Source organism: Capsicum annuum, chromosome 8, assembly GCF_002878395.1.
Source record: "Capsicum annuum cultivar UCD-10X-F1 chromosome 8, UCD10Xv1.1, whole genome shotgun sequence".
NCBI classification, from domain to species: domain Eukaryota; kingdom Viridiplantae; phylum Streptophyta; class Magnoliopsida; order Solanales; family Solanaceae; genus Capsicum; species Capsicum annuum.
In genome coordinates this window covers 128,767,977-128,785,686 of record NC_061118.1, presented here as the reverse complement: position 1 = coordinate 128,785,686, position 17,710 = coordinate 128,767,977, and the positions used below count along the sequence as shown (strand labels likewise).

The following is a 17,710-nucleotide window of genomic DNA, read 5'->3' as shown; positions in this document are numbered from 1 at the left end:
GTTAACTACATAAATTTAGGCTTTATACTATATAGCTCATGATATATGCACCTATGTTTCTCACTGTGGTCTATCCTAAGAAATAATGTTGTGTTGTAGTTATGCTGTACTCTTTACTTATGATCCAGACAATTGATATATGAAGTACTTCATGTCGTCTCTATCATATCTTCATCTCATATCCCTCCCTGTGTAGTGTAATGAGTATAAGTTATGGTATGATCGGGTTACTTCCATTCATGATGTTTATGTTATGGTCCCTAAATGACCCTCCATATGTTAGCATAATGGAATGTTTTAGGTATAGGAGGAAATGTTCTTGAAGGTGAGAATTTTGGATGTGATTTCTTTAGCTACAATTATAAGAGAAGGGGAAAAAAGGAGATGAATTTTTATCTATATGAAATAGTTAGAAAGGATTCATATGGCAAAAGTCTATGTAAGAGTGTTTGAAATTGTTGGTCTTAGTGGGGAAAATTCATGAAGTGGGTATAGTAATGATAGGCTTAAATGTTGTGATTGATGAAAGCACAACCTGTGTACTATGTGGTTAGTATTCCCTGAAATAAAATCCAATGGTGTTTGATGATAGTGATAAGGCGAAGTAATATTCTTATATGGAGTCCCATAGCTTAAATTAACACCTCGTTTCTCTGAGTTAGGCTTCAACATAAGAGTATTATGCGGCGGGACTCAAAATCTTGTTGTCAGAATTGTTATGGGAGAATTGTAAGTTTGGAATGAAGTATGTTATTTTTTATTTGGGACATAGATAAGTAGTGTTTCTAAGTGTAATGTCTATTCGTGGTATCTTGTAAAGTGGAGAATGCTTCAATTTCTTGTCTTCCGCGAAACATTATTTCATGATTAGTACCAATGTGAATCAGGACTATTATCATTAAATTTACTCATGCCTTATGTTGTGATGATCATGAATCGTGTACAAGGTCCTCTCTATGTCAATCCTTGTCATCCCACGTTTCGTGTGTATGCGTTTCACTTGGGGTTATCATAAAGCTCGTTTCATACCTTTGCATATTCGGTTGAGGAAAAGTGTTCAATGCGAGGTTTAGTTCTTTATTCTACACATATAAAGTTTCAACAGGTCCCTACCCATCATTCGGGGGCGAATGATCCCAAGGGGGAGATAATGTAACGCCCCATATTTTTGAGCTAGAAATTAAACCGTCATTCCTTTATGTGTAAACTCTAATAACCTGATTCATATTTTAATTCATGTGTCATGATCTTTCTCGTAGTGTGGGAAGTGCCTTCTAAGTGAAAATTATTCATAGAAACCACTTAGAGCAAATTTGAGCTAAGAATCTTTGATTCGTCCAAATTTTGGTATTTTATTCTACGAGGTTCAAATTTGAGCGTGTATAACTTTTGATATATGTGGAATTTTTAAGCTCAAGCCCACCAAATTGTAGATAATTGAATTAGCTTTCCAATGATACCAATTTCGCCTAAATCCGATACCCGAGCAAAAAGTTATGATTATTTTCATCAGAACCAGTAGCTGTGTGCGAGAAGCATGTGATGCATGCTTCATTTCACCCCTGCGGGGGCGTGCGATAGAGCATGCGACCCACTCTCTATTTTGGCGCTCCAGTGTATGCGACACACGCTCTATTTCACCCCTTATTTTCCAATTATTGAATCCATGTAATGGGGGGGGGGGGGAATTAGGATATTTATCTCACCCAAAAACCATCCAAAACATAAGATTTGAGCCCCTAAAGAGCATTGTACATCATTATTCTCTTCTTTTCTCAAGAAAACCCTAGATCCCTAAAGATCAAGAACCAAGTTCTTAAGTCAAGATTTCCAAAAAAACTAATCAAGATTCAAGTTTTTATTCTTTGAAATAAGTAATCTAAGGTACGTGGAACTATCGTAAACCCCATGGGCATTGATTTTGGGTTTTCAAATTATTTTTAAAGAATATATATTTGTATATACGAAATTGTTTCAAGATCATTGATAAACTTGTATTGAAATTATTACATCTTGACGAAGTATTGTGAAAATTATGGTATAAAACCCCTAATCTTGAATTATTTTTTGTGTGACATGATGATGATTAAATTGTGAACTTAAATGAGAGCATGTGATATGTGATTCCCTCTTTTACTATGAAATTATCTCAAATTTACATGTTGGGAATAGATTACGCAAAATTGTTAAATGTTGAGCCTATTATGTATAGATTTCATTGTTTTCATGAGATAATGAAAGAGTACTTTATTTGTTTTATGATTATCATGATTTCATTTTAAAATGGCTTGGAAGTGATTGAAAAGGGTGACCCCCATAGAATAAGTATTGAAAATGGTTATTTTGTTTCAACTGATTTGAAATATGAATATTTGTTTGAATGGTAGAGCTTTTGGGTGGTCAATAAACCTCTTCTGAAATAAGATAAGGGCAGTAGATATATTGTGACATGACTTGCAAGTTGGGGTATGACGATACCTTATTTTTGATATGCCCGAATGATATTAAGAAAGAAAGAATGTTTTAAAGAAGATATGGTTTAAAGGATCTAAAATTGGGCTTAAAAGATTTAGATGGTTACTCGAAGAAGGAATGAGCTATACGGTTCATTGTCCAAAATCGTGATTTGCCGACATGGGTTTATGTTACCGGAAAAGAGAGATTGTACGTTGGCGATGGCCCTGTGGCATATTAGATAAGCAGATACTTCAACCCTTGTGGCAAACTTAGGTTGGGGGCTTGGCCGCCGAGTCAAGGGCAGATTTCATACAACCCGTGGAATAGCAGAGTTGTAGGGTATACCATCTGGCTCAGAAGTAAGATAAAGAGTTGAGTAATGAATTGCAGAATGTATTTGAGAGTTTCAGATTATGTCCATGTGTTTTTCAACTATTTTAAGATAACATGTGATTTATGAAATACTTTCGCTTATGTTTTGTATAAATGTATATTTTTGTTTTTGGATTGTTTTGCATACTAATACGTTTGTATTGACCCCCCGTATTTCAGGGTTTGAGGCTCAGTCTAGAGGTTCCGCTAAGCTGTAGATTTATCAGACAGAAGTGTGCAGTTGGTAAACCTTTTTTATTTTGGAAGGCCTATTTTTAAAACATTGTTATTTCATTTTGGTTTTAGGTTAGACTGGGGGCCTTGTCCTAGTTTCAGACAAGTTGTTAATTTCTGATGTATTAGAGATTTCGCAAACTAAAATAGATATTGTCTAGATGCTTATGGATTTCTTTCTGTATTATTAAATTAAACTCAATACATGACCATGATTTCGTTTGCTTAATTTTCGCATCTTTTTTTTAATATTTATGAATAGTGTTTAGAAGTACTAGATAGAAAGAAGGGCCCGAGCCTTTATGGTTTCGGATGCTCGTCGCGGAAAGGATCCCGACTCGGGTCGTAACAAACTTGATATCAAATAATGGTTCATGATCCCAGGGTATCTACGAAATCACATCGGGTAGAGTCCTGTTTATGGGCTTGTAATGCGCCACATTTATAAGTAGGAGGCTACAAGACGTTTAGGAATATTTCACTTTCTTCATGTTCTAGTTCGTGCTATGGAGTAAGAATGTTCATCTTTCATACTTTAGTTCATGATATATCATCGTCCATATGAAAGTAAAGTTACCCCAATTCTTTTCTTACTCTGATATTCTTAGATATATCTTATTGTCGAGGTGATTCAAGTGCAGAAGCTTAGAATTTAAATGTTGTGGTCCTTTCTGATTGAGTCATAAATGATTATAAAATTACACAGGGACTTGATAGGAGTCCATTCATGCTTTAAAGTGTATTGATTTAAGCTTATACCCCTATCTACATCAGTTGTGCATTTGGGCCTGAGATAGAAAGTGTATTCAGTCCCTTTTAAAAAATTCTTATTGTATATGTCATACTTGAGGATAGGGATATATGTCAGAATGTTGGAACAATATTTCTACACAAGTAGTAGTATGTGTTAAGGTGTCTTACCCTATTGGTAGTTTGATGATCCCAAAGTTAGTGATATGAAGTCACAAGGTTAGAAGTATGAGTGAGGGTGACCTTTGCATAAATAAATAGTTGAGTTGTATAACCCTTGACTGAGAGGTGGGTCGCCATTATATAGAGATAGACTAATGTGGCAGCAATGTTGGTAGATGCATGGTAGTCTGTGGAGGGAGTGTTTGGCTATGATTATTGCTTATTCAAACTAGGGAAGAATCTCAAAATGGATAGTTAAGGTGGTTATAGAAATCACGTATAGGTTGTGAATGGAAAGAGGTAGATTAGTCAGTAAGTTGTGGGTAGAGACTCATTGGTGGGAATAGAATTTGAAGGTAGTCTAATTGTATGCATGGGTAAGTAAATATGATGTGAGAAAGCAGGGTATGTTAATAGATGGTAATGGGTTATATTATAAGATGAAGATCGGCTATCTTTATTATATGATTTTACCCCCCTTGATGGTCTTTTCTTTAGTAGTTGTAAACTATTACTCATGTGAGAAGGTATGTAGTAGATTTCGAGTTATAGTAGTAATGTCGTGGAGAGAATAAACTTATGGGCCATAGTTAAGAGAAATATGAGACTTAAGTTGATATTTTTATTTCGATTAATTAGTATAGTATATGGAATGCCCCATATGGTTGGGGTTTTTAGACAATAGGCTTGAACCATAGATGTGGAGTGTAGTGGTGAGAATAGTAGCTCGAGTTTGATAATGCATATTTTGGGGAAAGTAACATGCAGGCTTGATGTGAGGTGTGAAATAGCCTAGGTTCAAAACTTGTGGAATAATGAGTGGTTAATTGTGATGTATATGTATACATGAGAGCAAGAGTAGAACGATGAATTGTGGCTGAATCATTAAGTGAATAATAATGTGAGTATGTAGGAATAAGTTGAACCCTAGGTAGCAGGTTGTTAGATAAATTTTTATATGTATAAGTGTTTTGTATACCTAGATTTAGATCTTGAATCTTGTTGTATGGAGAAGTATAAGAAGTTGTTGTATGGTATTCTTTAGAGTTAAATTGAGGAGATATAGGTAGGCAATGTGTGTCTTTGGTATATTTTTATAAATTTTGTTAAGTTGTAGGTTATGTGATTAGAGGTGTAATGATAGTATTCTAAGGAAATAAAGATAGAGTGTTAAGTGTTTAGAAGCGTAGGTGTCTATGCCCATGAAAATGTTAGTCATAAGTTGATGACTTTGGGAGTTAGAAGAAATTACGATTAGTGTCCCTAAAAGGGGATGTCCTAGAAAGAATTTAGTTTCTTTGGATTAGGGATTAATGAGAGGAGTTTGTGTTCATGTATTTACTGTAGCCCCTTTTGTGATAAGAGCCTGCGACATAACACTTCATGAAACCTTATGGATTGAACCGACTCATCTACAACTCATCTTTGAAAACAAGATGCGCTCCTACGAGAGGTTCAGGTACCTTAAAATAATGAAGTGATGAGATCTCAAAATGTTATGTCACATTATGAACCGATACAAAAGGAGAATCCGTCTAAGATATCTTTGATACAATATTGACGCAATACTGTAAAAGATTACAAGGATCTGAATTGTACGTTTATTTAAGTATACTGACATAGAAATATTTATCAAGTGACATGAAAGTTTGCATCTTGGTAAGCATAAAACTTATTTGATTTGCAATCCATACACTTGAAGATGCCACTCATGTAATGTTGAATATTGTTACTTGACAAAATTTACATGAAATGTTTTTAAGGATTCAAATTGTTTGAAGCATTTAAAAGTTTCTGGGAAACTTATTTATAATCCTTATATTGTATAAGCTTATAGTTTGAAAATTATTGAAACTCTTGGAGAGTTTTCAAAAGTAATAGATGATTTGCTGAAATGAGAAATATATCTTAATGAAATTGGTGCACAACACAAATGTATCTTGCAAATACTACAAGGCCCGATATAGCCTTTTCAATCAATTTGTTATCAAGGTATATTTTTGTTCCTACTAGGGATAAAAGACATGAGCTTAATTTATTCTAAAGCTTGCGGTCCCGATCTTGTTGATTATGCTGATGATGGATATTTATTTAACCCGCATAAATCTCGGTTTCAAACATGCAATGTATTCATATGTGGGATACTGCCTTATCTTGGAGATATACAAAGCAGTCTATCTAGCCACTTCATCCAACCATGCTGAGATAATAATCATTCATGAAACAAGCTTAGAATGAGTATGGTTGAGATCCATGATACATCTCATTCGAGAAAAATGTGGTGTGAAATGTGATAATGTACCCATAATTTTATACAGAGATAATCCTGCATGCATAACACAAGTTAAGAGAGGATTCATAAAAGGAGATGGAACGAAGCACACTTCATCAAAGCTTTTTTAAATACATGAGCTCCAAAAGAATGACAATATTAACGTGTAAAAGATTCGTTCAAGTGACAATGTGGTTGATTTATTCACCAAGTCTCCTTTAATTGCAACTTTTATGAAGATGGTGCATAAAATTGAGATGCAAAAGTTCAAGGATGTTCTTATTGGGGGGGGAGTTAATACGCATTGTACTCTTTTTCCCTTGCGAGGTTTTGACACACTGAATTTTCCTTGTAAGATTTTTAATGAGGCAACCTATATGCATATCGTTAGAGATGTGTACTCTTTTTTCTTTACTAGATTTTTTTTTCCACTGAATTTTTTCCAATAAGATTTTAACGAGCCACATTATCTATCGACTAGACATTTAAGTGTGAGTGTTATAAATGTATTTACATTAAAGTGAATATCTATATAGATAAGATCTATCAAGATCTAGTTGATATCTATTAGGATTTGAAGTATCTGTCTTTTAGTCAGAAACTAGGAGTAAATTTTCCTATAAATAGAAGGGCTTCCTTCATTGTAAATCATCCTCAAGGATCATAGAGAATCCCTCAAGAGAAATAAGAATCACTATCTATTCTCTCTATTTTTGTCCTTCTTTGTTTTATATTTCATAACAAGTAATAAATAATGTTAAGCTTTTACTTTTTGAGGGGGTTATTGTTCATTAGCTTATTCGCGAATTTATTTACTGCATTCTTCAGTTTTTTGTTATATTTTTTTATTTAATAGTTTTATTTTTTAAATGCAAAAAGGTTGTGACATTTTCATCTTCATATTCCTCCATTAATGCTTAAGGTTACGGTGTTAGTATCTCTTTTTTATATGACGATTCAATTTAATAAGTAAATTATTGTTACTTTTCTCTTTTTCATTATAATTCCTAATATGTATATCATATTTATTAAGATTCATGACAATTTCTTTATCTACGTACACATTGAGTTTCTTTTTGTGAAAGTTTTTTTAGAATAGATTTTTGAATATTTATTCATAATCGTTGTACATTTTTGGTCACTATTTTTAATGGTATATGTTTAGATATTTTATTTCATTTCAATGAATCAACTAATCTAATATGTTATCGCTTTAAATGATTTATTTGCAGGTATAAAGCATACTTGAACACAAGCAAGTAATGCTTGAATTTGTTTTTCAAGCATTTAGCTTTTTAAATGCTAGCTTTTTGTTATCATTCTTATATTATTATGTTATTAAAATAAGTGTTCATTTTATTTATGTGTTTTTATTTTTTATTCGGTGGTGATATCTTCATTTAATTCATGAGAAACGTATGATAAATTTCGAATCAAAATTAAAAATATGAGCTAGTTTAAAAATAAAATACATTATGCTCCTTTCTCCTATTTAATCTCTTGAATCATTGTCAATTCACACAAAATTTGCAATGTCATATTTTTATTTGAAGCAAGCTTAAAAATTTTACGTTTACAATTGATCGATATGTTTTTTTGCAGGTAGATTGTAGCAAGATTTCTATGATTTTTATGAGAATCACTTTGTTTTAAAAAATATAACTGATTTTAAGTGTGACTTTTATGTATGCACATTTTTTTTAGAAAAAATCAATTTAAAAACTAAAATTGTATTTGAAATTTGAATTTAAGTTCAAAAATATATAATTAAGAGAATTTCAAAACTTTTATTAACCTAAATAAACTTACGTAATTTGTTATGCATAATAAACCTAAATTTGAACCTTTCATTATTTTTGAGTCATCTCCTAATCTGTATCTTGTTTATTTGTTATGCATAACGAAACTTAGCTTTTCAAATTTTTATACTTTGAGATAGACAAGAAAACATAACTACTGATGCGTGTAACACACACAAAATTAATTTAAAGTCAAATTATAGAATAATAAATTAATAAAAATATAGTACGAAAAAAATTCACATTAAGAAAAGGCCAGGGATTTAAATTAGTTAAGTAATTAAAAATAGTAGAGAATTAATTAAGTAATTAATAAATTGTAGAAAAATATGTACACTGTGGATAGGCAAGAAGAATTCGAAATGATTTTGAGAATATAATGAAATAATTAGATATACTGAGTATGTTGTTATTGTTTTCAATGAAGTAATTATATAATACATATATTGTTATCGACAAACTTTAAACAAAAGAGATGGAGAAAAAATAAAAGTTCAAAACTTAAAACAATTAATATTAAGAATATGAAATCTTTAAAGTGTAAATAATACGATAAAGAAAAACATAAATCATATGAGCATTTTTATAATTACATGATTATTTTTCCTCATATAGATTTAATAAGAAGTGTGGGTGGATGTGGATGGGGATGAAGGATATATTTAAACTGTGAATAATATAATTTAAAAAATATGAACATTATCTTTTTTTACAATTACATGATTATTTTTTTCGTATAGATTTGGTTAGAGGTGGGGGTTTAGTGAAGGGGGTTTAATCTTTTCAAAAAATAAATTGAGAGGGGGAGGGGGGAGTGTGGAGATGGAGGTTGGGTGGGGTGGGGGAGTAAGGGACAGAGAAAAAAATATTTTTCTTGCATATCATTAAGAAATAATATAATATTTGAATTGTTTTAAGATAATATGATTCAACATGCTCAAAAAAGATATTCCAATATGAAATGATTAAAAATAAGGAAAAAAGATATAAATGGCCACTCGGTCGAAATTAATTATACGAAAATGGCCATGAAATCAATTCTATTTTCTAGCCATTTTAATTTGCTGGTTTGTTTTATACAGTTTCTATACATATCTTATACATATAAATATTCTATATGAAAATTATATAGTTTCGATACACAATTTATATAATAATTGTACAGTTTTACTATATAATTTTTATACACTTTTTATACATTTTTTTTTTACATATATTTTCATACATATACATATTTGATAGAACTATACAGTTTCTATACATATATGTTATATAAATACATATTCTATATAATAATTATACCATTTTTATATAATTATATTTAAATATTATTTTTAAACAACAAAAAAAGCAGAATATTTTTCAGCTAAAAAATTTGTAGCAAAAAAAAGCTGAAATATTTTTAGAAAAGGGTCGAATGGCCACGTTCAAAACTGTATCAATATTTTATATGGATTACATCAATATGGTATATAAACTATATCTGAATTATATGGGGCCAAAACGTCCCAAATTAGGAAATGAATATAATGTGGAAATAAAATAATTGACTGGCTATTTTTCGACAAGATATCAAACTTGAGCTATTTATTTAAAAAATGACCACGTGATGTCTTTTTCCCTAAAAATAATGCTATACTCCGTACATCGTGCGGGTACATACACTAGTATCTTTTTATAGTCACTCTATCTGTCGCCTATTTTTTAGTAGGTTTATACTTCAAATTATCTATAATATATTAAAAGTGTGAAGACCCTAAAAAAATGATTTAAACTTTTTGTTCTTCAATACTATGCAATATATAAAATAATCCTTTCACCCTTTTTTGTTATTTAATTCTTTTTATAATATTTAAGATTTTAAAATCAACTAAAATATTACTTATTATTTTTTCCTTATTTGAATGATATAAAAATTCCTAAAATAAAAAGAATTTGTGCATGAAAAGAAAATTTTATATTGACTAAAACATTGTGGAAACTTTCAGTTATATAAGTTTCAATTTAAATATGAGTCAATTGTATATTATAATTTATTACTTATAAATTATTGTACAAAACATCTCTTTTGCCATTCTATTTGTAAAGTAACAAAAAATTTATACCAATACCCTAACGTAATAGAAGTAATATATAGTGAAAAAAATAATTTTGATCCCTGTGTTAGGGCCTTATAATGGTTTTGGTCCCTGTGATATTTAACTTTACTAATCTAACCTTTAATTTGTCAAAGTGGATGGTTTTAATCCTTTAATTAACGGTTAATAGTAATTTTAACAGATCTGTCAATATGATAAAGGACATTTATGGTATTACAAAATATATATATTTATTTTTTGGTAAAAAGTATTACTACAAAATATTATTATTGCACAACTCACGTGTAAAGAAAATATTTGTTCTCTGTCCATCACAACTTACAAGAACACTTCATTTTCATCTAAACTTTACTTTAACATAGTGTTTTTTGTCTTTGCAGCTCAAATCTGTGTTCATCTTTTGAGTTTCCCTCCTTCTAGTCAAATGTGTAACTCAAACCACATTCGATGAAATTTAAAGAGGAAATTCATGAAGGAGCTTACAACAGAATGATTTTTGCTTTAATTATGTCAAATCGGATTTTCTTTCTCCATTTTTTTTTAGTTCTACATAGGGTCTAAGGTACTTGTATTCCTCTTCGATCTTTCTTCTTACAGACCCCGTAGATGCGTTTTGATTTTTTAAATATGTTATTTATATTTAATTTTTTCCTTAAACTCTCAAATTGTTGTTTTATTTGATTTGAATATCTGAATTTTTTTTTCTTGCATGGTACCTCACGTTTAGTAGATGAAGAATGCGTTTGTCAGTCATTGAAATCTGTTAATTTTTATCTGATTCTTCAAAGAGGAAATTCATAGAGGAGTGAAAAAAAGTAGTGTATGTTTGCATATCTGAAGGTTTTTACTTTCATTTTAGCTTAAGTTTAGTTGCATACCTTTCATTTTGAGTAATTGCAGAATTGGATAAGAAAATGTTTGGCCTTCATAGTTCTTCTAGGAGCTTCGGGAAGATATTCTGAAAGTTCTTGTTCTTTATACGAAGAAAATATAGACTCTATTTCATTTGCTTGTTATTCATCTGAAGAGGAAATATATGCTTCTTTTAACATTTGTCTTCTTCGCTTCTTGATAGTCCTGTATCTCATAATTTAATTAATGGTGATAACTATGTTGATTATTAATTTACCGAATTGAAATTGTAAAAATTACAAATTGTGTGATTTTGCTTTTGTTTATTTATCAGGATTAGCATATGGCGATGGTTTTGAAGGAGAATGATGTAGAGGAATGGGGCTACAGAGGAGAAAAGAGCTGTGAATCTTGTGCTTTCTCATACTGGACAATATCCCCATTTTGTATGTTTTCCCCATCTCTTATATATATTCCTCTTTTTTAAGTTTCTTGATTTTTTTTATAAATAATCGTGATGTCCAGATCAATATGCGTCTTGAACTGACTAATTTTCATGTGATACTTGCTATCTTTTATCAGCAAATTATTTACTAATGATAAGACACTGAGTAATTCTGCCTACCAAGGTGGGAGTAGATGTGTTCAACTGAGTGTTGTTATAGTTGGAGATTTGGACTTGGGATCTTCAGGTTGTTGATCACATGTCTCAACCGCTTAGCTAGATCCCATTGGGATAAAAAAAAAGATAATCTACTACTTTTCTTCTAGAAAATAAAAATGAGACTGATAATAAAAATTTTGCTTTTCACAAGCGGCATAATGATCTGACTCATTAGGGGTACTTCGTCTCATGAAGGTGTTGTTTCAGACTCAAAGAAGTTAATGGTCGAGTGTCTAATAATATTAGACTATATTGCTCTCGAGTTTTTCCAAATAATTAAGTCAAAAGATCCTTCTAAATAAGTAAGTTATTCTTAAATGTCATTATGTTCCTTCATGGAATTCACTATTACTTAAAGCCTTAAAGAAGTTATTAACTCCCACGATAGAATAGGAAGAGTAACCAATTGAGTAACAAAGCCAACTTATCTTGCCTTCAAACACAAATAGGTGAAAGGATGATTTGACCGGGCAAATATGTTAATATTACTTGTTCAAAAGAAAGTATTTGGTTTCTTTGATTTCTCAATAACATCCTTTTCTCTCGCGTTTTATCTAGGTTGGAAAAGTATTGTGGGTTCATAAGGTACAAAGGAATGAATCTTAATGCGAGAATGGTCGTCGAGGTCTAATCAAGATGGAATGCCTCATTTGGAAAGAATTTGAAGAGCTGGTATCAGCTCCTATAAAAGAACTTGTTGAATACTATTTCATGCAACATTACTAGGTATGCCGTTGTAGCATGGAGGGAGAATATAGTTTGCTTTCTCAAATGTCAAGTTTTTTTTCTTCCCCTATCAATGGTAAGGAAGCCCTTTCCAGAAAACGATTAAACAAAATGACGTATTTATGCAAATGCTCCCTTTTTAAGCTTTTATATAGATCATCTCTATCTTTAAAAGTAGTACAAATATAGCTTTTGAAAAATTACCCTATTAGACAATGTTATATTCAAGTATAACAATCTTACATTGAAAATATTTGATCGCCGCCTAACTTTTACAATAACGTATGATGATAAGCAATGTTTATGTTAATCTCAAGGAACAAAAAGTATTTAGCATTTTCATTTCACCAACAGTTGAAATATCTCTCGGAAACAATATTTTTCTTAAATAAATGACATCATTTTCACCAACATATTTGATCCAGTAATACCATAATCTTGGTCAATTTTTTTGTTGAGTGGCCATAGTGATGTAAATCACAGAAATGATGTGTAAACATTCAACATTTAGCCACAGGAAAAGCAGAACCAATGTTATCTCCCAAACAATTGCATTTAATGGTAACAGGATATGGATCAATCTCGACGTGGTTTTTCTCTCTTCCAACAAAGTAAGTGTAGATAACAACTTCAAATTCGGGGCTGACTTCAATCAAACTGCTTGACATAGATTTTAGGATATCGTTCCATTCAAACTGTATGGTGAGTAGTTGGTTATCTGAGTCAGGTTGTGTTTAGAAAAGAGAACTCAAGTTAACATGCTGAATGAATGTAATAGATTCAGGAAAAAATAAGGTAGATATACTATATCTTTTACATCAACAATACCTCAACATCTTTGAACAAGATTCTGCATTGCTATATGATATGGCTGATATGTCACCTTAAACATACTTTACAATGTTTAGACAGTGAAATTTTCTCCAAAGATAAGATTGTTAGTTACTCCATCCGTTTCAATTTGTTTGTCCCTTTTTTAGTCCAATTCATAAAGAAAGCCTCTTTCCTTTTTTGATAACTCTAGAATAAAACTTAATAATCAAGTTATGCTAAACTATGGGTCTCAAGATTTAAGTTCCGACAGATTGCAAATGTGTGTTGTTCATGGAATATGGTCAGCTGTCAACATGGAAACAAAATGGTTAAATAGTGCCATATTTCCCTTCCATTTTAACAAATTCACATCCCTGTGACCCGAGAATTTCCAGTAACAATGAGAATTATCTCTTGTATGGTATTTATCATAGGCAATTAAGGTATAAACCTCCATATTATACATCTATTTTAAGTAATCAGATATATCTTTTGTATTGCCTTTACACGTGTTAGAGTAAAAAAAGGTCTAATGTTTAATGACTGATTGTTTATATATTTTACATCTAGTCTAAGTGTATGCTACTTATTAATAAGAGTAACTACAATTTTGATTCATTTGTTGACAAAGAGGAACAAGGAAAATAACTTTATATGGTTTGACCTTTTGATTGGCCTAGCACAAAATCTCAATATGGATTTTGATTTTGCAAACTGATTTATTTTGTTATTCTCGTTTTTCCCTTTCAGGTACACTTAAAAATGACTTCTGTATTTCTGTAGAAATAAAGGCACTTGTTGCAGCTAAGGTGATGATTCTTTTAGCCTCAGTAAGAAGCCAGAAAACTTGGCAGTAAGTGTACTAGTGACACATTAATTAGTTATACTCTCAAAATGTCAATTTGTGGAGATGGATCTCAGTTGAAAACTACTCTATCTGGTGCAGATATTATGTATATGAGTTGATCAACGCTAGATGGGCTATGCTCGGTGTTGCTTGGGCTCTTCAAAAATATTGCTACCCATGTCGGATCCTCCAAAAATAGTCCTTTTTTGGAGGATCCGAGATGCACTCGTCAATATTTTTGGAGAGTCCAAGCAATATAGACTCAATTAACCAGTAAACTAATATAAAAATGAGATTGAATAAAAGGTAATTGTTTAAGTTGCATTGAATTTTAAAAGGGAAAACACAATCATTCACATATTACTAGAGCATGATTAACTTTAAAGTCATTAAGATAGAACCAAATCTAAACTAATGTGCATAATGTCATCGATTTTATTTCTCTCTATTCAAGGGACAACTTTCTTCTTAGCCCTTGGATCACTTCTTACTCTTGCTATTTTGAGAAAACGCTTCTTGTAATCTTGACAATAGGACGTACTGTTTTCCAAATTTTTCGATAATGGGTGGCCTTGTATCTTCTCTGGAATGCTCACCAATTTCTTTTAAAATAAATGCAGAACTTTTCAATTGTTCTTGAGGTACCCTTGTCTGTTGTCAATTGACCTACAATACACAGAAGAGATTAAGTCAGTTAAAGTCCAATACAGCAACATAAGTACAAAAATAAGAAGGATAATTACAGTCTATTCTGTCACAAATGAGGATCTGGATTGCATTGATGCCACATTGTCAGTACTAGTGTTTGAAACCTACAATAAAATAATATTTTAGTATTATTAATCTTGATGAAGATAATCAAGCTATATAAACACTTACTTCTGTTTCATTACTAGGTGTCAAAGGACATTCCTTTTTGACTTGCTGATAGATATGTTGATCTTGAGGTTTAGATTCATTTCTTTCCATGAGAATGGGACACTTTCTACTATTATGCCCTGAAGTTCCACATGATCCGCACTTCTTTTTTCTACCCTTTCTCGATGCTTTTAACAAGGTAAGCTTCCCAGAATCTGATTCTTTTTTAGTTGTCTCATCAATTCCACTCTTTCTTATTTTTTTTGGTCTACCTGGTTGTGCTTTGTATATAGGTGGTAGTGGTGGTTCTATACCCATCTTAGGCCATTGATCAATGCTAACAATGGGCAAGATTGATGGATTATAACTCTTCAAGTACTGCTTAACTGTGTAGCATTCATGGACATACATTTCAGGCTCATCCTTCTTAGCCCATATCGCTGCAATAGCATGATTACAAGGAATTCCTGTTAATTCCCATCTTCTACAAGAACAATTTTTCTTCTTAAGATCAACAGAGAATAGCCTAATATAGACGTCGTCAATTTGATAGTGAAATTGATTAGATTTAGTGACAATACATTTAACATCTTTAGCCTTATTTTTCTCCAGCTTCACTATGATCCTCGAATAGATTCTCCGATAATACTTCATCATCTTTGCTCTATTCTTTTGAAGTCTAGACATCAAGTAGATCCTAATTGATTCAATCATTGTCCAAATATGCTTATCTCTTACATGAAGAAGTACACTGTTGAATGACTCGCATAAATTGTTTAATAACACATCACACTTTGAAAAAGAAGAGAGAAAAGCCCTTGACCAGTGAATGGGAGGCTTATTAATGAACCATTCCGAGGCTTTTGGATCTAATTTTGCCATTTCTTTCATACGCTTAGAGAATTCAGGTTCTGTAGTTGCTCTGAAAGCTTTCTATAGGGTATCTTTTAGTATTTGTCCCCCAAAACCTTCGGTCTTAAAATTGTTGTGCAAATGTCTCACACAAAATCTGTGTGCAACATCTGGCATTATCTCATCAAATGCTGGAATTAAACCTTTTTACTTATCTGAAATAAAAGTCCATGCAAAAGGATTTTGTGAGATACCTAAGTCCTCATCAAGCCGTGTAAGGAACCAACTCCATGTTTTCTTCAATTCACCTTCCACTATTGCAAATGCAATAGGATACATGTTGTCATTTCCATCAATGCCTACTGCTGTCAATAGCTGCCCCCCTTTTGGTTCCCTTTCAAATAACATCCATCAACTCCTATTATAGGTCGATATCCTGTTTACAAGATGCAAAACACGCATAGAGTCTTAAAAATCTTTTTCTACCACTGACCATTATTTTTGGATTTTCGTCCAACTTTAAAATACATGTTGTCCCTGGATTACTCCTCTTTAGCTCGGCGCAGTAATCCCACAACATATCATATTGCTCTTTTGTAGTCCCAGTAATTAGATCTAGTGCCTTCCTTTTAGTCATATATGCTTGATTCTGAGTAATAGTACAATTATGAGCCCTCATCACATGAGCTTGAAATTCTTTCACACCCCAATTTGGATTAATTCTAAACTCTTCTATGTATTTATTAGCTAAAAATCCAGAGTCAATAGTCTTGTTATCCCTTTGATTGCCATATGATGGTCAGAACCTATTGTCTTGATCATGAAAGGTTCATCTTGATTAGCTTTCGATGCAAATATAAACCATTTGCAGCTTGGAACCTTACAAGTTGCCCTCGACCTCCTACATTCATTTTTTTGAACTTGATATTTTTTTTTTGACTCACAACATGTACTTCAACTGCCCATTTGAATTCTTTGCTATTACTAAAAATCATATTAAGTGCAAACTTAAATTTTGGATCCTCCAAATCCCTAGTTGGATTAAAAACAGTGAACTTTTTCTGATTTTCATCATCAGAATCTCCATGTAAACTTATTAATTCCTCTTCTGATATGGCACAATCATCTTCTTGAGCGTTATTAGGGCATATATCCAGCATGTTTGAGGCAACTCCAAACTCCATAATGTTTCCTTTAACTTGATTATCTTTACTTCTCTCATTAACACCAACCCACTCTACGGTAGAGTCTATGTTTTTATTAAAAAGTATGTCATCTTCTTCTAAGGAATAATCAGAGTCATGAAAGGACTCACATTCTTCACTCGTGGCATTACTCACATCATCTTTCTCTATTACATCCACATCTACTAGGCCTTCTTTACCATGTAGCGTTGGGTCACCCTCAGAATCAACCATATCATAGTTCCATTGATCCTCATTTGTGTGCTAGATGAATATTTCCACCTCTTTACTGCTGGGTATTTCATAGACAAGGCTATATATATCCAAATCAGTTGATAAACGTATAGTATCCATCTAAAAAAAAGGCCCAAATTTGAACCAAAATTTCACTTTTCTATTATTGACTTTCAACTTTTTCATACACTGGCTCATCTGAATGATAGAACTTTTGTCACCATTGCAATACTCATAATAAGCTATTTGTCCACTAACATAGTTCATCTCTGGTTGAAACACCCACCGACCTTTGTAGTGTAGTTTAATGGTGTACAAATTTGGATCCTCACCTTCATCTGTTGTGAGAATAGCAAAAGCAAAAGCTGTTAGGGTTATTTCAATAAATAGAACTAATATTAAAAAGTATAACCGATCATATCAATTCAGAATGTGCACCACAATGTTTAATCTTTATGTTTCTTATCGCAAAACGTTTAACAAAAATTATTCTTTATGTAAAATAGTAATAAAAAAATAAAAATCAAATGTTTCA

At 31.7% G+C, this 17,710-nt stretch overlaps 1 pseudogene; it reads right to left on the bottom strand.

Annotated features, from left to right (window-relative positions):
* Window positions 1-14,496: 14,496 nt before the first annotated feature.
* LOC107879048 lies at window positions 14,497-17,175 on the bottom strand (annotated as a pseudogene).
* Between the last annotated feature and the right edge of the window lie 535 nt (window positions 17,176-17,710).